Below are 27,602 nucleotides of genomic sequence, written 5' to 3'. Positions count from 1 at the left end.
TTCTCTTCCAATTCCACATCCAGCCCATATAAAACATTTTTTTTTTAAATCCCTTCTTTAGTTGAAAGCTAACTAGATCATTTAGATAGCCGGAGTTTTGCAGTAGCTCGCGTGTTTGATCGTGCGTGCGGGATGACCAGTGTGTTAGAAGAAAAGAGATCTCAGACTGGCCGCCCTGTATGTCAATCAAGTGGCAAATGCCATAGCGAGGATATATGATAGACTAACATTTAAAAAAAATTTTTTTGAATGCAACACGATCTGCCTGCACTTCCTTTCCGATCGACGCATCGGGCACCCCTGCACTAGGTGTATGAGTTTTTCAAACTGCTTCTCGTGCGTCTTGGTAATATCCCCAGTTAAGTTCAAATTTCCATTCCTGGATCATCAAATAATTTGCCAGAACCTCTTTAAGATCATCCAGAAGCATTCTCCATTCCCTCATCAAACGCCTTTGACAAATGGGCTTTCGCTTTTCTTTAGTTTAATCCAGACTGTCTCACCAGGTTCTGTCTTTTTGGACTGCTGGTGCCTCTTGCTCAGATCTGTTGCCTGACCCACTTGGTTACATTGTATGGAATTCTCTTACTTAAGCTTGACAAATGCCCTTATCTACCAACAGGTCTTACTTTATATACCATGAGAGTTACCAACAACCATCTGGCCACAGCTTCTTGCAGCTGCCTTCTTTGCGGAGATCTTAAACATGGTCCATTCAGACTTTATGTCCCTGACCTTGAGCTCTTCTCGAGGTTAGAGTACAACTCATTGTGAACAAAAGCCTCTGCTAATCTTTACCAGCAAACATTAAGTACATCTTCAAGTTTTCCAGGTTTGTATAAAAAGCGCATCATCCATTCTTTGCCATGTCATCACCAAGTTAAGCTATTTCCTTGAATTGGACCATTGGTCCACATGGTGTTCATATGGATAATCCATGACTAATACAGAAATCTGTATCGCTGAATCACCCCCATCTCCATCATTCCTTGCGTGAGCATTTATATGTCTTAGTAGGAGCACAGAATTAATACATATTCAGGCACCATCTGTAAACAGCAGTCAGTGTTTTCCACTCTGCAACTCAAAGTGAAGTTGAGGTGACCTGTCATCCACCAGAACATGCATTATTCCCAGCTGGGGGTTTAAATATCTCCCATGGTACAGATTTAGAGTAAGAGACAGTCCACCGTTGATCAAAATGCCAGTGCTATGCATAGTGGCAGGCCAGTATCTAGCTAGCATTTTTCAACATCTTTCACAAGTTCCTACATTCCCACAGAGAAGCTAGTATGCTAGAATCCTTTACACTTCTTATAGATACTGTCTTTGCCCCTGAGTCTCATCCTTTAACTTGAGGGAGTAAGCCCATATTGAACATGGCCTTTTTGGAATGAGCTACTTAGGTCACCTTGGCCCCAGATGTAGGTCTCAGTGTCCTAGTTCCTCCATGATTCAATCAAGAGTAGTGTGCGAAGCATTAAATACTGTTCATCGTCTGGCTGATCTCCTTGTACTTATTTGCCATTGGTAACCCTATAAGGAACTTGTGTCAAAGCAGATGTAAGGATCATTGAGGCACACAAGCCCAATCACCACCACCAGACTAAAGTCATAGCTGAGGACAACAGTAAAAAGTGGACCAGCTTTTTACCTATGAATGGATATTTGAGAAGTCAAGTGCTTTTTGGAGTTGGAGAAAACTTCAGACAAAATATGTTGTAGCATGTTGTGGCCAGTGCTTTTAGAGGATATAGTTCAATGGCAGCTACTGCTGCACACCATTCAATCACTGCATTCTGGTGTTGTATAAAGTACATAAAGAGCTGTACTTCACTAAAAGTAAAGATAGCTTTTTGGCTATCAAGTGTCTCAAGTAAAAGTAAAATTTGCCCATGAGCAGAATAGTCAAGTAGAAGTTTGAAAGTATATGCTATTAAGAATACTGTACTTAAGCATGATTTATTTATTGTCAAAAAATGATTTTAAAAAATGTAAAATAATTCAGACTGCCTACTTTTAGCATGGAAGGGGTGGTTGGGGAGTCACACTGTACTATTTTGTTGGACTGCCTTTAACTTGATTACATCACACATTCGCTGTGGTGTGGTTTTGATAAGTTCATGTAATGTCACAACATTTATTTCCACCCAAAGTTCCATGAATTTATCGCCAAGATTTTTCATTGATGGTGGGAGAGTTAGGCCTCTGCATAAAGTCTCCTCCAGCATATCCCAAAGATTCTGAATGGGGTTAATGTCTGAACTCTGTGGTTGCCAATTCATGTGTGAAAATGATGTATCATGCTCTCTCAGCCACTCTGTCACAATTTGAGCCTGATGAATCCTGGCATTGTCAACTTGGATTATGCCCATGCAAACGGGGGGAAAAAAATACACTGATGGAAAAACCTGATCATTCAGTATCTTAAGGTAGTCAGCTGACCTCACTTTTTGGACACATAATGTTGCTTAACCTAGACCTGACCAACTGAAGCAACCCCAGTTTATAACACTGCCTCCACTGGCTTGTATACTAGGCCCTAGGTATGATGGGTGCATCATTTCATCTACCTCCTTCATACTGTGATGCGCCCATCACTCTGGAACAGGGTAAATCTGGACTTATCAGACCACATGACCATTTTTCCATTGCTCCAGAATCCAATCCTTATGCTCCCTAGCACATTAAGCCCCTTTTTCCAATTAGTTTCACTAATAAGTGGTTTTCTTAAGGCTACACAGCTCTTTAGTCCCAATACCTTGAACTCTGTTCACATTGTGAGTGTGGAAATGCTCCTAACTTTCACTGTTAAATGTTCTACAGTACTGTTGATGTTTTACGATTTGATTTCACCGAATGTTTCAGTGATCTCCAGTCCAGTCATTTTCCAACCACATTTCTTCCTCAAAGGTGATGGTTCACCACTATCCTCCCAGGCTTTAATAAGGTGCTGGACAGTTCTTAACCCAATTTCAGTAGTTTCAGCATTGTCCTTAGTTTTTTTCTTTGGTAGATGCAGGCCAATAATTTGAGTCATCTGAAACAGGGTAACATCTTTTCCACAACCACAGAATACGTCTTCTGACATGGTGGTTTAAGAAACGAGAAGCTACTCACTGCATCAGTTAGGGTTAAATAACTTGTTACAAGCTGAAACGTATTAATCACTGCAGTTCTTGTTCAATGGAAGGCTCTCATCTATTTGCTTAGTTAAAACTGAATGGTGATTTTTGTGTTTTGGAGGTGTGATGCCCAGGATAATGTGATATGAGAAGAACATTTGAGCAACACACTTAACAAGGTGAGTGAACCACAACATGTGTACTGGGCCTGCATGTCAGTAATGTCCTGCCCCACCCTGTTCTGATGGCTTCAACGAGGTATATTTCGAAAGACTGCATAAATCGTCAGATTTTAGCTCTAATTTGATACATTTAAAAGTCATGTGATTCTTTGTATATACAAATTTTCTTAAATTGTGGGAAGCCTATATTTTAGATAATTGAGTAAAACCTTGTATTTCTGTAGCCCTTTTGCTTTCTGGTTTAATATTGCATCACACAGTGTATCTAGGAACATATATAAAAATAGGACTGGACATATATGCAATTTTAGAACCTAAGGACTGACATCCCCGATTGTAAGGAAGTCCCCTTGGCTTCATCAGAGTATGATCTCTAGTGTGCTTTGGAACCATTTACATTTTAGTATGATGTGGCAAGGAAAGGAGTGGTTTGTTTAGTTCAGGAAGGAATTCAAGGACATCTTGGTCATGAGTGAATGAAGTGATAACGGCAACCAACTGGCTTTGAATAGTGGTAAAAAAGTGAAGGAAAGGTGCTTGGAAAAAGTTTATGATTTACCTTCTTCTTTCGGCTGCTCCTGTTAGGAGTTGCCACAGCGGATCATCTTTTTCTATATCTTTCTTTCCTCTTTGTCTTGTTCTGGTACACCCATCACCTGCATGTCTTCACTCACCACATTCATAAACATTCTCTACGACCTTCCTCTTACCTGGCAGCTCTATCTTTAACATCCTTCTTCCAATATACTCAGCATCTCTCCTCTGCACATGTCCAAACTAACACAACCTCGCCTCTCTGACTTTGTCTCCCAACCACCCAACTTGAGCTGACCCTCTAATGTACTCATTTCTAATCCTGTCCATCCTCGTCACACCCAATGCAAATCTTAGCATCTTTAACTCTGCTGCCTCCAGCTCTGTCTCCTGCTTTCTGGTCAGTGCCACTGTCTCCAACCCATATAAAATAGCTGGTCTCACTACCGTCCTGTAGACTTTCCCTTTCACTCTTGCTGATACCCATCTGTCACAAATCACTCCTGAAACTCTTCTCCACCCTGCTTGCACTCTTTTTCACCTCTCTTCCACAATCCCCATTACTCTGTACTGTTGATGCCAAGTATTTAAACTCCTCCACCTTCGCCAACTCTGCTCCTTGCATCCTCACCATTCCACTAAACTCCCTCTCATTCACACACGTACAGTGGTGTGAAAAACTATTTGCCCCCTTCCTGATTTCTTATTCTTTTGCATGTTTGTCACACAAAATGTTTCTGATCATCAAACACATTTAACCATTAGTCAAATATAACACAAGTAAACACAAAATGTAGTTTTTAAATGATGGTTTTTATTATTAAGGAAGAAAAAAAATCCAAACCTACATGGCCCTGTGTGAAAAAGTAATTGCCCCCTTGTTCAAAAATAACCTAACTGTGGTGTATCACACCTGAGTTCAATTTCCGTAGCCACCCCCAGGCCTGATTTACTGCCACACCTGTTTCAATCAAGAAATCACTTAAATAGGAGCTGCCTGACACAGAGAAGTAGACCAAAAGCACCTCAAAAGCTAGACATCATGCCAAGATCCAAAGAAATTCAGGAACAAATGAGAACAGAAGTAATTGAGATCTATCAGTCTGGTAAAGGTTATAAAGCCATTTCTAAAGCTTTGGGACTCCAGCGAACCACAGTGAGAGCCATTATCCACAAATGGCAAAAACATGGAACAGTGGTGAACCTTCCCAGGAGTGGCCGGCCGACCAAAATTACCCCAAGAGCGCAGAGACGACTCATCCGAGAGGTCACAAAAGACCCCAGGACAACTTCTAAAGAACTGCAGGCCTCACTTGCCTCAATTAAGGTCAGTGTTCACGACTCCACCATAAGAAAGAGACTGGGCAAAACGCCTGCATGGCAGATTTCCAAGACGCAAACCACTGTTAAGCAAAAGAACATTAGGGCTCGTCTCAATTTTGCTAAGAAACATCTCAATGATTGCCAAGACTTTTGGGAAAATACCTTGTGGACTGATGAGACAAAAGTTGAACTTTTGAAAGGCAAATGTCCCGTTACATCTGGCGTAAAAGGAACACAGCATTTCAGAAAATGAACATCATACCAACAGTAAAATATGGTGGTGGTAGTGTGATGGTCTGGGGTTGTTTTGCTGCTTCAGGACCTGGAAGGCTTGCTGTGATAGATGGAACCATGAATTCTACTGTCTACCAAAAAATCCTGAAGGAGAATGTCCGGCAATCTGTTCGTCAACTCAAGCTGAAGCGATCTTGGGTGCTGCAACAGGACAATGACCCAAAACACACCAGCAAATCCACCTCTGAATGGCTGAAGAAAAACAAAATGAAGACTTTGGAGTGGCCTAGTCAAAGTCCTGACCTGAATCCAATTGAGATGCTATGGCATGACCTTAAAAAGGCGGTTCATGCTAGAAAACTCTCAAATAAAGCTGAATTACAACAATTCTGCAAAGATGAGTGGGCCGAAATTCCTCCAGAGCGCTGTAAAAGACTCATTGCAAGTTATCATAAGCGCTTGATTGCAGTTATTGCTGCTAAGGGTGGCCCAACCAGTTATTAGGTTCAGGGGCAATTACTTTTCACACAAGGCCATGTAGGTTTGGATTTTTTCTCCCTAAATAATAAAAACCATCATTTAAAAACTGCATTTTGTGTTTACTTGTGTTATATTTGACTAATGGTTAAATGTGTTTGATGATCAGAAACATTGTGTGTGACAAACATGCAAAAGAATAAGAAATCAGGAAGGGGGCAAATAGTTTTTCACACCACTGTATTATGTCTGGTTCCTAATGACCTTCATTCCTCTCCTCTCTAGAGCATATCTCCACCTCTCCAGGGTCTCCTCAATCTGCTCCCTACTATCACTACAGATCATAATGTCATCAGCAAACATCATAGTCCACGGGTCTCCTGTCCATCACCATTGCAAATAAGAAAGGGCTCAGAGCCAATCCCTGATGTAATCCCACCTCCACCTTGAATGCATCCATCATTCCTACTGCAGTTTTCACCACTGTTACACTTCCCTCGCACATATCCTGTACAACTCTGATGTACTTCTCTGCCACTCCAAACTTCCTCATACAATACCACAGCTCCTCTTGAGGCACCCTGTCATATGCTTTCTCTAGGTCCACAAAGATGCAATGCAACTCCTTCTGGCCTTCTCTATACTTCTCCATCAACACCCTCAGGGCAAACATCGCATCTGTGGTGCTGTTTCTTGGCATGCAACCATACTGCTGCTCACTAATCATCATTTCACTTCTTAACCTAGCTTCCGCTACTCTTTCCCATAACTTCATACTGTGGCTCATGAATTTTATTCCCCTGTAGTTACTGCAGTCCTGCACATCCCCCTTATTCTTAAATATCGGCACCAGTACACTTCTTCTCCACTCCTCAGGCATTGTTTCACTTTCCAAGATTCCATTACACAATCTGGTTAAAAACTCCACTGCCATCTTTCCTAAACACATGCTTCAATAGGTATGTCATCTGGACCAACGGGCTTTCCATTTTTCATCCTCTTCATAGCTGTCCATATTTCCTCCTTGCTAATCTGTTGCACTTCCTGATTCAATATCTCCACATCATCCAACCTTCTGTCTCTCCCGTTTTTTTCATTATCACCCTAACCTGCTGCACATCTTTAATAGCTCAGCCCCTCTGTCTATCCAATCGGTACAGGTCCTTTTCTCCCTCATTAGTGTCCAACCTCTCATGCAACTCATCATATGCCTTTTCTTTAGCCTTTGCCACCTTTCTCTTCACCTTGTACTCTTGTCTACTTTCTGCATCTCTCTGACTATCCCACTTCTTCTTTGGCATCCGCTTCCTCTGTATACTCTCCTGTATTTCATCATTCCACCACCAGGTTTCCATTTCCAACTTCCTCTGTCCTGATGTCACGCCAAGCACCCTTCTTGCTGTCACCCTTACTTCATCTGCAGTAGTTTCCAAACTGTCTGGTAACTCTTCACTGCCACCCAGTGCCTGTTTCACCTTCTCCCTAAACTCAACCTTGCAGTCTTCCTTTTTCAACTTCCACCATTTGATCCTTGGCTCTGCCCACACTCTTTTCCTCTTCTTGATCTCCAGCGTCATCCTACAGACCACCATCCTATGCTGTTTACCTACACTTTCCCCTGCCACCACTTTGCAGTCTTCAATCTTCTTAGATTGACTCTTCTGCATAGGATGTAATCTACCTGTGTGCATCTTCCTCCACTCTTGTACGTTACCCTGTGTTCCTCCATCTTCTAAAATATGTATTCACCACAGCCATGTTCATCCTTTTGAAAAAATCCACTATCTTCTGACCTTCTTCATTCCTCTCCTTGACACCATACTTACCCATTACCTCCTCGACTCTTCTGTTCCCTTCACCAACATGTCCATTGAAATCCGCTCCAATCACCACTTTCTGTCCCTTGGGTACACTGTTCATCACTTTATCCAACTCACTCCAAAAGTCTTCTTTCTCATTCATTGCACACCCAACTTGCAGTGCATATGCACTAACAACATCATTACACCTCCAATTTCCAGCTTCATAATCATTACTCTGTCTGACACTCTTTTCACCTCCAAAACACATTCTGTTCCTTAAGAATAACTCCTACCCCATTTCTCCTCCCATCCACACCATGATAGAACAATTTGAATCCACCTTCAATCCACCTGGCCTTACTCCCCTTCCATTTAGTCTCTTGCACACACAATATATCAACCTTCCTTCTCTCCATCATATCTGCTACCTCTCTCCCCTTATCAATCATACTGCCAACATTCAAAGTTCCTACCCTCAGTTCCACTCTCTTTACCTTCCTCTTCTCCTCCTGCCTCCGGACATGTCTCCCCCGTCTTCTTCTCCTTCTTCGGCCAACAGTAGCCTAATTTTCGCTAGCATTTTGTTGGCTAACAGTACTGGTGGCAGTCGTTGTTAACCTGGGGCTCAACTGATCCAGTATGGAAATTTGTATTGTCTCCATATTGATTTGGCAAAATTTTACACCGGATGCCCTTCCTGACGTAACCCTCCCCATTTATCCAGGGTAAGGACCAGCACAAAGAAACACACTGGTTTGTGCATCCCCTGTGGTCATGACAGCAGTTTTGAATAGTGGTGGAAAAGTGAAGGAAAGGTGCTTGGAAAAAGTTTATGATTTACCAGTCATTCTAAATCCACATCTGTACTTACACATCTCTGTAGCAACCACTCAATGAGAAGGTAAATACAAGCAGGCAAAATGAGATTTCAATGCATGAATGATTAATTCTTTAAATCATCGTGAGAAGTTGTGGAGTTCAATAATATGTGAGGACCTTGCAGAAGAATTGCTGCTTCTCTGAATATAGAGCAGCTTGCTGAGGAGAATTTGGACATGTAGTTAGGTTCATCTCATATCAGTTATGCAAAGTCTGACCCAGCGGAGCAAGATCCATAGGCAGACCAAGGGCATGCAGCTAACTTAGGAGTGTCTGCTGAGGAGAGGGTGGCCCGGTCAGCAAATCTCAAAGTTTCGCTACTGGGATAATGAACAGGATTAATGGAGTTGAATAAATTTCAGTTTGCTATATTATACAAGTTTGTATGATCTCTTGTATTTTTGAATGTTAATGTTTTTTAGTGTTAATTGGTGAAATTTTTCACAGCCTTTTCCACAAAAAAAATTTTCAGGATTCACTGGAGACCTCATTTGCTGGATTTTTCCATGAAAATTCACCATACGACCAGATTAGACAAGCTTTTTTTTTTTTTTTTTCCTTAGCACCCCATTATGCTTTGGAAGGTCACTGTGACATCACAGAGCTGTAGGAGCCATGTTGACTGGAGATGTCACTATGAGACCAGACTTTTGTTGTGCATGATCACAACTTTCAAGTGTGCATACTGCAAGTGTCCTCCATCTTACATTTTACAACACTGCCTAATTTGCTCTCTGTGTGCAGAAATGATGATGTTACTGCTGATCAGTATTCATAGTGTTTTAATGTGAGAGGTGCTGACCATAGTAAGAATATTATGAAAATGTATATTCATTATATGTTGTGACTTCTCTGCTGGATTAATCATGCCATGCTCCATACTATGTAGTGCATATCGGGTAGACACAGGGACAGATGGCAGAGTATATGTGCATCACAGGCTCTATAGATGTTAGTTAGTCATAGTGATAAATGTTCAGGAGACACAGAAAGAGATTAAGACCTAGAGTATTGTGGAATTGGAAGTATAATTTTGTCTTGGGGACGAATGGTAATGCAGTGGTTAGCACTGCTGCCTCACAGCTCCGGTCACATTTTTGCTCACTATAATTGGTTCAGCATAGTAGTGACCCTTAAAGAGCACTGCACCATTATAATCCACTCAAAACTAATATGGTTTCTCCTACCCCATTGACTTCAGTGAATTTCACTAAGTTCACTGAAATTCATTACATTTTCTGTGTTTTCACTGAACTTGAGACAAAGTGAATTCAGTGGGTTTGCTCATCACTACTGTTTATATTCATTATTTTGTTCATTCTTCTTATTCCACATTAAACCTCTGACCCCCGTCACTGCTTTGGACAGGCACCCACTGGAAGTTTTTTCCAGCCTATTTTACTTATACTACAGTAGTATGAAGTTCCACTTATTCTACACTCGTTTCTGATTATAGCAGGAAACTACCCAGCCGTATGTAAAAACTGAGGTCTTGAAGGAATGTGAAATTAAACACTTTTGTGTGCAGCTTCTAACAAGGGATAGCTAGAATTTGCACACAAAAACGGACATGGTTCAGATCTCCCAAAGATTTAGGCAATGCTTTGTTTCCCAGGATCAATGGCTGAGTATACTGTAGCTCCTACAGAGACATGTCTCAGAAAGACCCACTAAGACCACATGCATCTTTGAGAGACATCCGCAAAAGACTCCTGGATGTTCTGGGTATACCTACATTACTTACAGTGGATACAAGAGCAGGCTGGCAGATGAGAAGATTACCTTGTTTGGAGAAAGAAGGAAATCCTACCATGTCTGGAAGACTCTTAAAAGAGGAAGAAGGAGAAGAGTGTCAAAATGCCCTCTTCTGTGTAAAATTAGAAAATAACCAATAACATGTCAGATTCTGGGAAATGCAGAATTCTCATAACCTTCCTATTTGTGAAGGACACATAATGTAATATCAGGTATTTAATTCTGAATTTGGTATCTGTTTTATAACAATTTTAAGATTTTCGAATATAAGATAACTGCTATTAGGAGAAATGGCCACTGGAGGGTGCAATAATACAAAACACTTCTACTTCTGAGCTGCGGAAAAGCGAGTGTAAAGCTCCATTGGCAGTAGAGGTTGAAATATGAGGAATAAAATTTTAAAGCAGGCATACAATAAAATGTCAGGCATGAGTATTGGTTAGAAGGAATCATTTTCCTATTGTTAATGTAGTCCTATAACTTTAAACAATAATTAAAAATGTAAAAGAAATGGTGAGTACTGAATTTTTTATAAATAAGAATGTTCCTTTATGTTGCATACTTAAACTTTCTCCATGACACAGAGCTGTACTAATGTACGACTGCACATGACTCAGCCATTACTCACATATGTAGCTGGATCTCCTACAATGTTTTATTAATGCAGACTCTTGATACATTTTGAGGTTAAAAAATATACTGCACATATGCAGAATTTTGCACATTTTATTTGGGACGATGCCTTTTAATTAGCAAATAAATAGCTTTTTTATTTATAAATGAAAAAGAAGTTATGTAAAATTTTAATTGTTTAAGAGAATGAGTTATGCTGCCAGCATGATGGTATCCTTTTTTCATTCCTTGTGCAACATACATACTGGTCATTTGCAGGTTCCCAATACTACATTAAGTGGGGTTTATATTGGAGGAAATGAGATTTCTTGTAGTATATGCAGTTAAATATATATTTAGATATTTGTACATTGTTAAATTATTTTACAATATAGTTGATGTTTCCAGCATTTTTGTAAGAATCAGAAACCTGGACAGTTAAAAAGCTGCATGAAGGGAAACCGGGTGCTACAAAAATGAGGGAGTTGAGATGGAAGTGTGGAGTAACGATTCTTGATAAGAATTCATGCAGAAATGAGAGAAGCAGACTCATGGTTAAAGTTAGGAAAATCTCAAAGAAAATACAGGACAGAAGGTTAAAGTGGTATGAGCATGTCATGAGAAGAGAGGTAGACAACATGGGGAGAAGAATCATGGATGTGGAGGAGTTGGGATGGAAAAGAAAAGGATGAGCATAAAGAAAGTGGCTGGACTGTGTGAAAGGGGACTTAAGAGTGTCAGGCGAGGAAGTGTCCAACCAATATAGAGACCCTACAGGAATATGGGAAAAACTTTAGGAGAACGAGATAGCTGATTTAGTAGAGTGAAGTACAGTTAATTGTGTGAAGGGTATGTAAATTGTGAAATGGCACTGCAATAGCAAGGCAATGCGAGGGATAAAAGAAAAAGGCAGTGTGGTGTAATAGTTAAGACTTTGGACTTTAAACCCAAAGGTTTGCTCATGCCAAAGGACCATTGTATTGTAATGTATTGTGTTGTATTGTATTGTATTGCTCTACTGCAGTTTCAGTTATCAGAACCGAGAAGCCTGCTTTACTATTGAGACTCTACTGAATAAGATCTGTGGTGTGGGCAGATGGCAACAAGAAGGTTGTCTGATTTGGATTTGGTTGCACACTTGGAGTATCTGTTTTACGAGCACTAACCAGCTGGAAATGACATAAATAATGAATATAAGGCTGTCAGATCACTAAGATTCTACCAAGGACTCCATTTTGGAATACAGTAGATGTGGTCTTCACAATGTTTGGAAGGTCAGGAAGTTAAATTACTATGAGGCAGACCATGGGTCTCCTTCATAAAGATTTTTGTGGATTTGAGCATGAAAATATGTGCACACCAAAAAAAACAAGAAAATGTGCACACTGAACAAAAAGTCAGATTAACAAAACCTGCCTCTACACATTTCTACACAATTTATCCTTTATACAGTAGATCACATTCACCTTGTAAATGTGCCTACGTGAACACGCCCTGAATGACGTCCTGCAACATCCCTGCTAATGAACCTCCTACACATGCATTCATGATGCTACAGAACTTCATTGGCTGGTAGAGCAACCTCCCACCTGACACATCGAGACCCCGTGCCCTGCTTTCAACAGCAACTGCACTCTGAGACTGAGAGTGCAAGATCATGTGTGACATTAAAGTGCCTTTTCTCTGCGTTCTGGGGGTCAGGAAGAGGTGCAAGGTGCCAGCATTTGAGCAGGTAGCCGCTATTACCAGGCACATGTAATGATATGATTACTGTTACAATGAATAGTACAGGCCATATGAAAACGGAGGGTTCGGCCAGTTACCTTACTAACAAGACAGACATCATTTACAATACCCCCACTTCTGCCAAATGCTACTTTGGGTTAAAATAAAATTAATCATGGGTTGACTGAGGCCACTGAGTCATGACGTTTGTCTGTCTCACCTTGGCATCACAAATGACGAGTGCATTAATGGAATGTCACTGCTCACTGTTAACAAAAGCAGCTTCATTCTCGCTAGATACTTTTAGTGCAATATGAGTGCAGTAAATTGCTCCAGTTACGTTAGGAAAGCTGGACACTGCTGCAATCTTCCCTTTTATGTTGACAAAAGCATGTTATGATTTATGCATGTGCACCCACATCATATGAAAACTCAATGTAGCACCTCGCATTTCAGTAAATGGCTTCCAGTACAGCGGGCATAATGGAGAAAAGCTTGGCTGAGATATTCCTGACTTGTTGGCCAATTCCCAGAGAAGTGACAATAGGTAGCCGATATAAACTAATGAATAACCAAAAAAGTTCTTAATTCCAAAATGCAGCATTGGCCCTCTTAAAAAGAACTAAAATGCAGCCTATAAATCATAATTATCACTTTTAACTATGTTTGTCACATCACCACACATCATAAAAACGGATCGGTATTATGAATTATTATGCACCAGTAATGGCGCAGTGCATGATAACATACAGTGAATACACTTGACTTGAGCATGCATAGTTTTCATACTTTTTCTCTGTACGTTTAGCATTCATTTGCTCAGAGGTTGATGCACGTGCTGCTTCCTGAGCAGCTCTTCTTTTCTCCACACTAGCGGCCCGCTTCTTCACTTCTTTTGTCGGCATCTTTTCATGTTAAAACTGATTAAGTCAGTGTTTGTGTTGCAATTACTTAGTACATTTTCCTTAATTTTTTAATTAAGCTGGCACTTAAGTCTTCAATCTGCCTCAAGAATGAGTTAAAATATGAAGAAGTAGGAGATGTGATGGCGAAAGTGGTAGGGATGAGAACGGCGCCCATACGCATGCGCCACACGACCACCCTGCTGCCCGCTGCTGAGAGTTGATTCTACAAAAAAATAAAAAGAGGAATAACCTTGGAGGTCAATCATCACCCCAAAAGCAGATAGTAGATGTCAGGTAGTATTTAGTACGTGTACCAGATTTCAAGTGAATAGGTCAAACGGTTTGCGAGTTACAGTTGATTTAAAATTCTGGACAGACAAACGGACAGCCACGGTAGTGTAAGATATGAGTCACCTACTTTATCACAAGAGTCTTCATTTCCCACTTTCTCCAAAATGTTTTGTACACATGAGTTAGGGCCGTTTTATACTTCACGCTCAGAACGCGTACGTGCCCGCATCATGGCTGCCACGCGTTCCCAGCGTTCATTTCACGTATCATCTGAGCAGGTCCTCCGAAATTAACGCAACGCGTGCGCGAGTTGCAGTACTAGCAAAAAGTCGGGGGGTGCAGTGTGCTAAAAGTCGGAACGTGACGTCAGAGTCTCTGTTTACTATCTACATGTGACAGAAAGCCTCTATGCAGATCCTACGGGGATCGATGTGCGTGCTTCGCTGTTTGATGAATGGTTCAATGTGGTGAAGCAAAATGCTGACATACAGATGCATTCGTGGTGCTTTTATATTCAAGCGTCAAATAATCCTGATCGTAATGACACGATACATTTTAAAAGTCTCACATGCCATCTTTCTTTCTTTTTTTGCAACTTCACAACAGCAACATAATGTATAGCGCTGTATTTGAGCCACTGGGAAAAAATAAAGGACACGGTGAAAACCTCGTAGTTTTTAATCGCTACGAGCTTCTTGGACTTGACAGCAGCCACAAGCAGCAATAGATCACCACACAGAACAAATTAAATGTATGATATTCCAACTCTCTGCACATTTAGAATCTTTAGATTTATACTTGATATCACTTTCATGATAAAATGCATTAAAGTGTGTATGTTACATTTTACATATAATTTCATTTAAATAATGAATACTGTTAATAATTACACAGATGGGGGAATAATTACACACATGGGGGTGACACAGTGGTGGAGCGATAGCACTGCTGTCTCGCAGGGAGTTATGTTGCTGGTATTTCCTGCTTGTATTCCACACTGTGCTCCGGTTTCCTTCCAAAGATATGCAGCTTTGGGGATTTGTTGCCGCTAAAATGACGCTAGTGTAATGATGCTATGTGTGTTCTTGTATTCACCTTGCGATGAGCTGAGGCCTCGTCCAGGGATTGTTTTTCCATACGTGCCCAATGCTTGCTGGAATGGACACATCCCTGGATTGACGGATTTAATCAATAAACATTCTTTTTCAGCGATATTGCGGTAAGGTGTTATCGGAATTTAATAGATGTTCTAGGCAATTCACAACACAGAGAAGCCGAACATGTTCTCACCGTGATAATATCTCGCACTGCCACCTGGTGGATTCCTCCAGATTTATGTAAAGTACGCGTGCAAGTATAAACACTACAACGCTTGCGTAGCAGGAGCGTCCGCTGCAGCATGTGTCGCGTGAAGTATAACTCCGGCCTAAGAGTTGTCATAAATATACAGTATGCATGTTCCCCTGTCAAATGTTCTCTTATAAATCCCGATGTTTGTGTTGAGACGGTTGCGTACGAACACTTCGAGGCTCATTTTGTGTGTATGCACACTTTGGGGCCCCTGTTCCTTAATCTCAGTCACACTGAAACCTCTAAATGAAACCCTGGAAGTCAGGCCACAAAATTCTCTGTAGGCATATTGTTTCTGAAGTGTAGCCAGAGTCAAGGAAATTAAACGAAGGACAGTCAAGATCACCTGTTGTAAATGCCTCCACCGGAAGGCATCCACTGGAAGCCCTTTATGACAACAAGCTTGAGGGAGCCTGCCATGTGCACCAGTTAGTTCAACATAACAAGACAGGAGAAGAGAGCAAAGCAACGATAAGCAAGTTAGAATAATTTGCATAACACAGTCAAGAGGAACCTCATTTTACACCAATCAGCATACAGATAGATGGTATAATCTTTAGCACAACTCTATCTTCTGCTTATCTAAAGCTCTTTAAACACTTTAAAATGTCTTTGGCATACATCTATATCTAAAGAGGGCCTTCTTATATATAAATACTTCTTGTAAACAAGTATTAATTGTCATTATTTCATCATTCCCTTTGTAAATAGTGGGGTACAAATGGCACAGAATGGCTTAGCTAAGTAGACAGTCTCAGTCAGTAGCACTTGACAAATTCATGCAGAAGACCAGAAGGCCTTTGAATACAGATCTGGGGAGAGAGACAAACAGAGTAGAAGAGTCTGGAAGGGAGCTGGGAGGACCAATTTAACTTAACCCTTAACTACTCACACTGGTGTATTTTGTACAACAATCTCAGTTATTTTTGTTTCATGTCCTTTTACATGAACCTACCGGCAGCATCTGCCATCTATCCTCAGCTTGACTCACTACAAGTACACTGTCGCAATGGATTCCATCCAGTGGAGGCACAGTCACAACTTCCATATGGTGTATTTGTTACACCGCGCATGTACTTACATATGTATGACTATGATGAGATGTTCTTCATGCAATGACTTTATCTGCACAGAACATTCAACAACTGGAGTGAAATGTGATACATGTGCAAATCCTGCAGTGGATGAAAATGTGACCAGTGATGAATGAACACTGGAGAAGTGGATCAGGTTTATTTTCAGATAGTCCTTGACTGTGTCATACTATTCAGTAATATGGCATTAAATTACATTGAAAACATGTACAATTTAAAATGATTACAATATTTTATATTACAACATCACGGCTTGCGTATAATAAAAGTACACCACATGAGTACTTATGAAATGAGAGATGGTGCGAGGAACAGACAGGGTCCAACTTCCTATAGTGATGCTTATTTTTGTCAGCCAGGTCTTGCTTTCTATCTGCTTATTATAATACTGTGTTTCTCCCTAATTATAGCTGCATTTTATTTATCTTGTATAACAAAATCAACTATTTTTGATAAAGATCTTGTTCTTGGCATTTTTCTTTTGTTTTGGGCAAGGGTTGAACTTCCTTTACAATATTTTCCACCTCATTTATGTAGAGATGGCCAATGATTATTTAAATATTTTTCAAAGGCATATTTTCATTATGTTTTGTGTAAGACATTTTCATTAAACCTTCCCTATTGTTATATCTCATTTTTTTTTTTTTTTTGCTTCCTGTTACCACTTTTGTATGTCATTGCTTTCTCTTTTAAACGTGACACCTGTTTTTCCCTTTTAAGACAGGATTCATTTTAAATTGGTAATGCGTGTGTTGTGTTTTTTCATGATGGAATGCTGCTTCACTACGCCAGATAGAAATAACAACAGAAATCAATGGCAGCTGACTGCTCCACTCAAAGATAAGGTAGAATCAGCCAGACACAAGCCCGTCACTTTGAATCCTAGCAAAACAAATGAACTGGAATTAAGATTTAGCTTCCATCCATTTATCTTCCCACTTGCTCCATATAGAAAAGAAATGAACTGTTGCCTATCGCTGCAGATCTGGACACAAGGCAGTGACTAAACCTGGAGCAAAGTGTTTGTTGTCATATACAGTATACAGGAGTGCAGTGTATACTTATGGCAGGGTTTCTCTCATATATTTTTAATTTTACTCTGAGAAATGCCAACTTCCATCTTTTATTTTTGCCTGTACAATCAGCATCATTCCCATTGCAAAAGACCACAGACTGTTGAACAGCTTCAAGCAGCCCACATTAGTGATGAGTGAAACAGGCAAGGTTCGATTCACATACAGCTTCACAAAACTGACACAAAAATTTGTTTTGCGGTGATTTTGTAATGGTGAAATGCAAAACTCACAAAAATTGTTTTTTGGTGAGGAAATTAAAGAGTATTGCGTCCTAAAACCACTTTTACACTTCACTGTTTACTTGCGTTCTTTTTCTGCAGCTGCGTAACGTGTAATCTGTACCACACTGATAAAATCAGTTGTATTATGCCTCTCGTTCACATCACAATGGAGGGGGACATATTAAAAAAAATATGAAAAGCTACACGAAGACACACCAAAAGACACCATTATCCTAATTGCAGCGTCTACTCCACAGAACAACTCACTACATGGAAAGTCTCATCTACTAAAAATCCGGCATTACTTAGCAACTGCTTTATCCTAGTGACTTTATTTTACTGCAAATATGAAGGATTTGCAAAACTCAAGGATTAATTACACATATATGTGAAGATGTTAGTATATTGCTTTTAAAAAAAAACAAGATCCAGCCTCTAGCTGGAAAAGCTAAAGAGTTGATTGTAGACCACAAAATGGCAGAAGGCAGTCTCCTAATGTAAACATTCACATATTCTGCACAGAAGTAGAAAATCTGACCATATATTACCTTGAAAAGGTAAATTATACAGTACTCAGTGTGAACAAGCAGGCAAGGAACTGAAATATTATATACACCTCAAAAAAGATTATCTAAAATAAAACGGTAATATATCATATTAAAGCTCTTAAAAGTGTAGTGTTGTACATTGATGAAAGATAGAGCGGTTGGGAGCATGCACTCATAGCACGTTGCCACACCCGTCACATGACGAATCATCTGGATTGGGATCCGAGTGCAGCAGTGACACCTTAGCACCACACTGAACAGTGTGAGGTTATTTTTTACAGTAGCTGGAGTGCCAATCTTGCCACCAACCACCCAGTTTTCCCTCTAAGCTGGAGGACCTGCTTGCAGGGCTGTATGCAGATTAACATCATACCCAGGATGAAGGATTTGCAGTTTAAGGGCCTTGCTCAAGGGCCCAATTGAGCAGAGTCACTTCTGGCGTTTATGGGATTCAAACCGGCAACCTTCTGATTGCTGGTGCAGATCCCTAGCTTCAGAACTACCACTCTGCTGATGGTAAGATAACTATACTGAAACCTTTATAGTTTAATTTGACCACCTAAAACAAAATACCTTAGGAATAATTCAATAAAGATCTTATGTATTTTAAATATGTTATAGGAATAAGATAGAAATAGCCTGACTGCCTTTGTGTCCTTCAAAAAACATTATGATATAACTTTATTGAGCTTGTGGAAGAAATTAAATTGGAAATATATTAAAGAAAGAAATCTTGTACTCAACTAGGACCTCTTTGAGCCAGGAACCAGGCAGGAGGAAACTTGTCCATTCATCTTTAATTTCTCTTCAGCAAAAATGCTGAAGAGGGAGGATCAAGTTGCAGCAATCTATTAAGGGACAGTGCCCTAGGCAGAGGTTGTCAGAAAATGGTCACAGAACAAAGACATAGAGTCATTCTTATGGGTAACTAAATTTGTATAACAGTGCTGAATTAATGCTTCCTCTGATTGGCTTATATACCTAAATAAACATACCCAAATACAAGTCTCATTTCTACTACATTCTTGTCCTTAAAGATCTCTTAACCCTTAAACTGCCGCAACCGGCTATAGTCGGTTCCCAATGCGATTTGCCAGCATGCCGGAGCTGGGTATATTCGGTGACATACATTCGTTGAACGACACAAACGGCTATATTCGGTTCCCAGTGCAATTTGCCAGCATGCCACAGCCAATTATCTTCAGCGACATTCATTTGTTGAATGCCGTAACCGGCTATAGTCACTTCACAGAGCAATTTGCCAGCAAGCCAGGGCTCATCAGTCAGTGCCGTAAATTCGTTGAGCAGTCAGCTCATGATCACTGCCATCCCCTAGCGAATCAGCATCACTGTCCCTGGGATTCAGCCACTGCACTAGACTAGCCTGTAAGCATCAGTGCTTACCTCTTTGTGCTTGCATGCAGCCAGTTCAAGCGCAGTTGGCTCAGTGATTTAGTGAATTTCATCAATGGTGTCAATTGCACCTTGTACATATAATAATATACTGTTGCAGTAGTATTTTTATAGTTTTTACTGTTGATTGGCAGTGTGTAAAATAATCAGTGTTGCAGTAATTGTGATGCTCTTTGCCTGAATAAAATGTGTTCCCTTAAAATGTAACTTTTTCTTGGTGAATTGTGACGTTTCCTTACAAAATGCAACAAAAAAGTATTTGAGATCTGGTGGTGCATTAACCCCCAAAGTATGTGGTAGTTAAATTCAGCGCTTATTCTTTTATGGAAAACTGTGTACATGACAATTGGCAAGTCTTACTGTGCCTGCGACACTTAGTCACTTTTTAAGTCTCCTAGGCCATTTTATGTTTACCCAACCATTGCATTAGTCTCTTCATGCTATTTCTAAGACAAATGCTATATATTTCTTTTTTAATATGCACTGCATTCGAACATCTCATTTACAAAAAGCTATCTTTCCCCATGATGGTTCCCTTTATTCTCTCACAAGCTCCTCAAAGTGGACCAGACCCAGAGATTGCTCACTCCAAATCCAAATCAAACAAAACTCTGTGAATCAGTCCCAGTAAGGACACTTCCTTACCAAGAAAATAAAATGCTTTGGTAAGTAAGGTAAATAATAACATTTGATATTACAGACCTCAAAAATTGCCCAACTGCACCACTGATTTAGGTAATAAAATGCAAATCCTGCAAAGCTTCAAGAAACAGCCGTGGAATGTTGTATCTCAGTTGTTTTGTTGATCATTGTGGTGCCAACCAGAAGAATATTTTCAATTAAATTCGGAATCCCTGAAGAGGCTGAGCTCCTTTACTTCTAATAATATAATGTTTATTTATAACACTTTAAGTGATGTTCTGTGCAAAATAATTTTTTGACAGTTAAGACAAATTATGGTATTTCTACTGTGTCTCATGTTGTATTGTCCATCCGTTCTTTTTCAGACTTTATTAAACCAGATTAGAGTTGGCAGCCTTCATCACTGGGCACACTCACACAAATAGAAGCAATTATCAATTACCAATTCATCTCAATTTCATATTTGTGGAATGTGAGAAGTACCCCAGAGTAGCTAAGAGAAAATCCACATGAACAGGGAGAAGTGCCAACTCACAACAGACAGCAACACTAACCACAGCTAGACGTATTATCTTATATTAATCTTTTAGATGCTAACTTTTAATAGGCCAAAGATTTCTTGCACTATACCATGTGCACTTTAACTGTTTAAGGGCAGATGTCGACTTTTTCCGACAGCAGAGGTTGAGGTTGGATGTTGACTTTATTTGACATCCAGGGGCAGAAGACAATAATCAGCTGTATACGTCGGCAAAACTCACCATCACATTATGGGAAGACCCTCTTTGCTAGGAGGACTTTTAGACTCATTGACTGGACACTGATTCCCTGTGTTTGTGTGAGGAGTGTAGAGTAAACAACGTCTAGAATGGCATTGACATCGGGCGAAAGAGCAAAGTAGATGTGCACATTATTTATTTATTTTTTTGCTTTTTGCGTATTTTTGCTGAATCACACTCTGACTTATCAGACTCCGAGTTTGATGCAAGTGATCTGGAAATCAAAAACAAAAGACAGGTAGCTGTTTTTTTTCCAGAAAGTGCCTTTCAGAATATGAGTGAGGAGACAAACAGGTATGTAATAAGTATATAATAAATGTAAGAGTCAATCTTAGAAAGCTAATGTTTAATGTTAAATGCATATAGTGTTTGCTTATTTTGTATAGAATGTCAGATTCTCATAATTACTAGGATATGTTATAGTATTTCACCCTCCTGTAAGTTAATATGAGATTGTACTATCTTAGCTATAGCTGAAGAAAAGAGTGTTAATTAATACAGTTAGGGAAATAGTGTTGAGAATTTTGATCAAGGATCAACATGCTTTAGTATTAGTTTTAGTGCTTTTACGTAAATATGAAAAGCCTAGGTCTGGAGCAACTTTAAAAAGACACCATTTATTTTGTTCGAGAGGCCACTTGTCCTTCTTTCTTGCTTTGTTTTGAGTTTCTGTGAATCAAGCTGTGAGCCAAGGTCATCATGTTCTTTGAGGAAGCAAGCAGGCGTATTTTGTTTCAAGGATGCAAGTGTTGATAGAAGACCAAACAAGGACCTTTGCCTGTGTGAGTGAGGGGCAAGCTCACAGGCTAGCACATAAAACATATAAGCGCTCAAACAGCATTTAGTAGTATTCTAAATACTTAGGCAATAAGATTAAAATATTGCACCATATATTATGATATTAGTTAATTTGAGGACTATAGGGGTTTAAGAACTGATTGTCGAAAGTTAGGAAGTTTTTTCTGAACATGTGCCATGACGTAAGCAGTGGCTTGGCCTCTGTCAGACCATTGTACAGCTGGGTGCCATGACTTAACAGCGCTGGGCTCTTTTATTAGCATGCCCATTTATATTTAATTCAGCCAGCGTTCAAGTTTATATACCTTGTTATTGGTTTTAGAACTATTGATTATGAAAAGGATTTGCTTGACATCTTTTTAAGTGGCTTAGTGAGGCACTATTAATTACGGGCCGCTGCTTTTGGCTTTAATGTGGCCTGCTTGCTTCCTCTTCACTTGCCTTGTTTTTTTGACAGAACTGAGGAAACAAGTTTCTGTTTTGTGACATGGCAACTCAGTGGGCCTTTTGACTCTGCAGAGTCTAAACATGTTTTTGGAAAAACCTTCAATGCCCCCAAACTTAAAGGAACCTAAGTAAACTGACACACTAGCACATAAACACTTTAAACATATAAATATTTTAGCATTTAAATGTATATATTAAGGCTTATGAATATTTCAGATGATCAGATTAAAAGCAAGCTGTATTGTGTTAGTTAGGTTGAATTATATAGAAGCTTTAAGAATGGATTATCAAGGTTAACCCCTGTATAGGTAAGTCAGATCGTATGTGGCCATGCCTCACTGGCTGATGGACACAGCTGCCTTTACTCTCAGGCTGTAACATTGGCCTGTATACATACTGTACATTCTAGACAGCATTTAAGTTCCTATGTCAATACTTCCTCATGAATCAATATCTTAATTAATCAAGGTAAAACAACACATACTATTTCAGCTGGCTTTGAGCAATATAACAATTTAAGGGTTCATTAATAAAGGCTTTAGCAATGTGCTTGCTGACTCAAGGGCCCCTTGCTTGCTTCCAGCTGCAGCAGCTTAGCTCTTATCCGTAAAGCTGCATGTTGTGCTAACCAGCACAACTGCCTATGACTTTAGTCTTACTGGATGCTGGTGCAACAGCAATTATTAATTTAACAGTTCAGTTTATCATATGTGGGTCACACAGGTTCCAACTTAATGATGAGGGTTGATCAATTAAAAGGCCTCTTATCTTTATTAGCTTAAGATTGGGAATGTGAGCAATGTAAAACATGATCAGATGATGGTTATCTCCGGGTCAGGCGGCAAGTACAACCTTCGAGTACTAATGACTGTTATGAAAAGATTGATTATTATTAGGAGAAAGAAGTTTACAAGGCGAGGTAATTGTTATGAAAACAAGTACTGTACAGCACAAGGTCATTATTATGAAGATAAAATGTAAAGTGGATGAGGAGAATTGTTATTATTATTATTACTTTTTTTGTGATTAGAACTGAAATAAAATGAACCACACCCAAGCCACTGGGCTCACCTCATGAACTGAGACAGGCTTTACGTCCTCTGCAATTGTTTTCTATGCTATGCAGTAAAGTCTTAAATTCTGACTGCCTTTCTAAAGACTCTGCTCGTTGTTTCTGAAGATTTCTCCACAACAATAGTCTTACTGATAGCATGGGCCATTAGATATATTTGCAAATAGGAGATGGTTATATTAATTTTTTATCTATTTTTGTGTGAACTGTTTTTCATTGAAATTTTATTAAAACTTCTAAACCGAGGATATGTTGTCTGTGGAATTATTCGATCACGTGTCACACTGGTGCTTGAATCATCTTATGAAGTAAACAAAAAACTGCAGAACTTTGGTAATTTTGAATAAACGCAGCTGTAATAAGTATGTAAATGTACATACTGTAGAGACTCATGAACATTTGAGTGACATTTGCCATAAATAACTATTTTTATATTGATTTATACGTGAACCCATTGCTTTGTATGCTTTTTAGAAAACTAAGTTTTTGGGGAAAATATTCAGACCTGGGAGAAAATGAAAAAAAAAATAAAGAGTTAATACATACTTTCGTTTATTTATAACCATATTTTTCCAAACAACAATATTATAACAAAGTAACAATACTATAACAATATTTTTGCAAATAATATGTGCATTTTGCTCATTGTAAGCATACATCTAAATGACTTGACATGTGGACTATCAGACACAAGTAACGCAAGATTTTTCATGGGTGTTTGAGACTATTGCTGTTGTCCAGTGTTGGTCACCATCGACCCATATTTTATCAGAAACTTTGTTATGTCCTTTCACCATTAAAATGTAATATAAAATTTTTTTCTCGGCCAGCACTACAAACAAAATAGGGTAAGAAACATATAAATATATCATTTTTGTGTGCAACATTCCTTTAAGAGAAGAGAAGGGCATTATCCAGCCCATTTTCCAAATAAAGGTGTTATTGTGCAAAAATTAAACAAGCATTAAACTTCTCTCAATATGCATTGTTGAAATGTTCATAGCAAACTAATGTAGGTCATCAAAATCAATTTGTTTCCCAAATTTCTCATATTTTGTATACAATTTAGTATTACTGTTGTTAATTAAATTACTTATTTAATCATCTGACCTTCTTCTACTCTCATTATCCGTCAGAAAGGTACTGTGACATTTGATTCAAATTTTTTTTTATAGATTCTTTTTTTTCTTTAATTTACTTTTTTTATTCTGTTAAATCTCCTGCCTTAAATGTATCCAAATAGTGACAATTGACAAAGAGCAGCCTGAGATGCAAAATGAAAATGAATGCAAAAGAAAAGCTGCCACTTCAACTTCATTTCAACTTCTGTGATCATTACTGAAAAAAGGCTCAAATAACCCATACATGTCAGAATAAATAAGGAGGCAAGCGGTGCCACTTCTTCCATTTCACTCTGTGATAAATGCTTTTCAGGTGCAGTCAGTAGGAATAAACAACAAAACAAGTTTGTGCTACCAGCTGAAAACCTGTTGAAGCATACTCATGATGTATGGCTTGCTTGCTGTTTCCTTAGTTTACACTGAGCACATTATAATGTAAGACTGGAGACATAAAAAAGCAAGGAAAAATGTTCCTTTAATATTAACCACAAAACTAAGTAACTAAAACTTGTATAAGCTGCTCTCTTCAAGGTATGAATGCTTTAGTAATTTAATGTAGTACATAAACTAAGTTTTCTTTTAACTGATAAGACATTTCATCATGTTTATTTTCTCTGCTTAGCAATAACTTCCATTAAAACTGCTTTCCAAATACATGCATCTTGTAGCAGCTGCACTTTTTAAGTGTGTGTTTTCAAGTTCATACTCTGGGCAGCATAGTGGCATTTTACAGCACCTGGACCATGGCTAGGGTGCTGCTTTCTACCTGGTGCTTTTACGTCCAAGTGAATTAGGGATCTGGGTTGCCTTCCACTGTGTAAATGTATCCTGCCATCTTAAAAAGAGACTGTAAATTTGCTAAATGTGACTGTGTGCTTCATGTGTCTCCTGTGATGGAATATCATTGTGTTTTGGGAGGGTCCCTGTCTAGTAAACCCTGGTACCAGCAAGGGGCCAACCTGCCATATCTCAGACTTGGAAAATGTAAATTGATAAAATGGATGCATGGACGAAAAGTTCAAAATACTTAACCTGAGACTATTTCAATAAAGTGTACGATAAAAGAAACACTAAACCTGGGCTTTTCACAACTGATAGTCTCACAGAATAACCAATAGCAGGTCATCACTTAAAAACATCCCACCAGCACCAGTCCATTGGTCAAAAGCAACAGTTGTTTAAAGGGAACAGAATGACTGATTGTCAGTCAAATTAGGAGTCTCACTGTGACTGTGACAGCCAAGTCACACGTTTTCTTTAATTTTAATTTTCTTGCTTTAGAGTCATTCTGGTGTATATTCTCTTACCTATCTGTTTATGTATTTATTTATTTAAAGAGTGTTATGATGTGAAATTTTGCATATAAGTTGATACCAATTGTGTATGTCTTTATTTATAACTTATAACACTAATGTCTATCATTGATAAGCATAGCAATGGTTTAATGGTTAAGAACCAGTCCTTTGGTTGGAGGAAGTCCCTCAAGCAAGTTTGGCAAGTGATTCTCTGCAGTGCTCTCTCAGTCCACCCCCACAGGAAAGCCAGGCTGCCTAACTGGCAAGCTTCACCTTAACAAATAGTTTTGGGGGCAGGTGTGAAGGTATTTTCTGCCCCATTGGTCTGAAGTATGGCTGTTTGGAACTTACTTGTATCAGAAGCCTTTAAGTACCATGACACTCTATTGGCTCCAGGGGTTGGACAGAAAATCTATACATTTGCTTGCTTTACCTCTCTCTCTCTCTCTCTCTCTCTCTCTCTCTCTGACCATCAGATGAAAAACCATCTCAACACACAATGAACTGAAAAGGAAAATACAACTCGGCAGCCATATTGAGACAGGCATGCAGCCTGTTCAGAAGAAAGCTGACCAAAAATGAGGATTTAACTAAAGACATTTTAAGTAACAAACAAGTGTGTGTGCCGCTTGAAACTACACATCACCATTTATCAGGTGGTATGGTTGCCAATAGTCAAATGTATTTTGCATATTGTTATTATTTATGAATATTATCAATAACACATTATTCAAAGTGTAACTTAACTCCTGCTTGTCTTTTCCTACACCCAGTTGCCTAAGGTTATAAAGGTAGAAGGGAAAGTGTGGAGAATTATATGGTACATTACCTTATAAACAGTGGTAAGTCTGTGAGATTTGAGGCATTCTAACAAAGGCTACATATTAATAATAGAAAAGGGGAAAGTAGAGTAAAATAGAGCTCTACCAAGACAAAACAAGAGCTTCTGTGAAAAAGCAAAATTTCCCCCTGGGGACAAATACAGTTTGTTTGTTCTATCTATCTATCTATCTATCTATCTATCTATCTATCTATCTATCTATCTATCTATCTATCTATCTATCTATCTATCTATCTATCCCCCACACAGAACTGGGAAAAGGAGAAGAAGAAGAGAAGGTATGACCACTATGTTATAAGAAATGCAAATATAGGATTCTGATTTTGGAAAAACAACATTTGGCGTGATTAACCTTCAGATTTTTACAATTCTGACTTTTTTTTTTTTTTACAGTTTTCTGGTGTTTTCAATTCAGACTTTGGTGGAAGTGTAATAAAGGGAGATGACTTTTTTCCTGATACATTTTGGGCCATTTGATATTAGTCAAGTAATGTGTAACTGTCAAAGAAAATCAGTGATGGTCAGGTTCATCTTTAATAACACCAGTGTAATCATCCGTGAAAAGACTTTTTCAGTAGCATAATATTCCAATGCACAGAGCTAGGCATTTTCTGGGACTCTTCCACAATGATGACTATGAATACATCCTATTAAAGTGCCTACTCCATTCACTAGATCCCATTTTAACTAAACATCTGTAGCACTGGATAGAACAAGATATTTTAGGTAGATATCAGTCACCAGCTAATCTAAAATCACAGTAGGACATATTATAATTGACTCGGGCAAACATCCATGTGATGCAGACATGACAGTTTACTGAATTAATGTGCCAAAAAAAACAAGCAGATATGAGGATAGCAACTTGGTATTAGGTTACATGTAACAAGATGTTTGGTCATCTACTTTAATGCAATTATTACTTTGCTGTAAATAAGGTGACCATTTGGGGGCTCTCTGTAAATCAAGAAACAGCTCATCCTCGATTGTAAATCCCCCCTTTTCATTCTGTGAGTTTCAGATGGATAGAAAGATAGATTGACGGATAGACACACAAGTGT

General features: G+C 39.0%; 1 long non-coding RNA gene across 1 annotated transcript; it reads left to right on the top strand.

The window, feature by feature from the left end:
• Positions 1–626: 626 nt before the first annotated feature.
• On the top strand, positions 627–26,249 carry LOC120529965. Its single transcript, XR_005633835.1, has 3 exons — positions 627–832; positions 3,247–3,304; positions 26,177–26,249. It is a non-coding gene; the product is annotated as an uncharacterized LOC120529965 (long non-coding RNA).
• The last annotated feature ends 1,353 nt before the right edge of the window (positions 26,250–27,602 follow it).

The sequence above is a fragment of the Polypterus senegalus genome, chromosome 5, assembly GCF_016835505.1.
Source record: "Polypterus senegalus isolate Bchr_013 chromosome 5, ASM1683550v1, whole genome shotgun sequence".
Taxonomy (NCBI): domain Eukaryota; kingdom Metazoa; phylum Chordata; class Cladistia; order Polypteriformes; family Polypteridae; genus Polypterus; species Polypterus senegalus.
The sequence above is the reverse complement of the archived record's forward strand: the minus strand, read 5'-3'. Positions and strand labels throughout refer to the sequence as shown.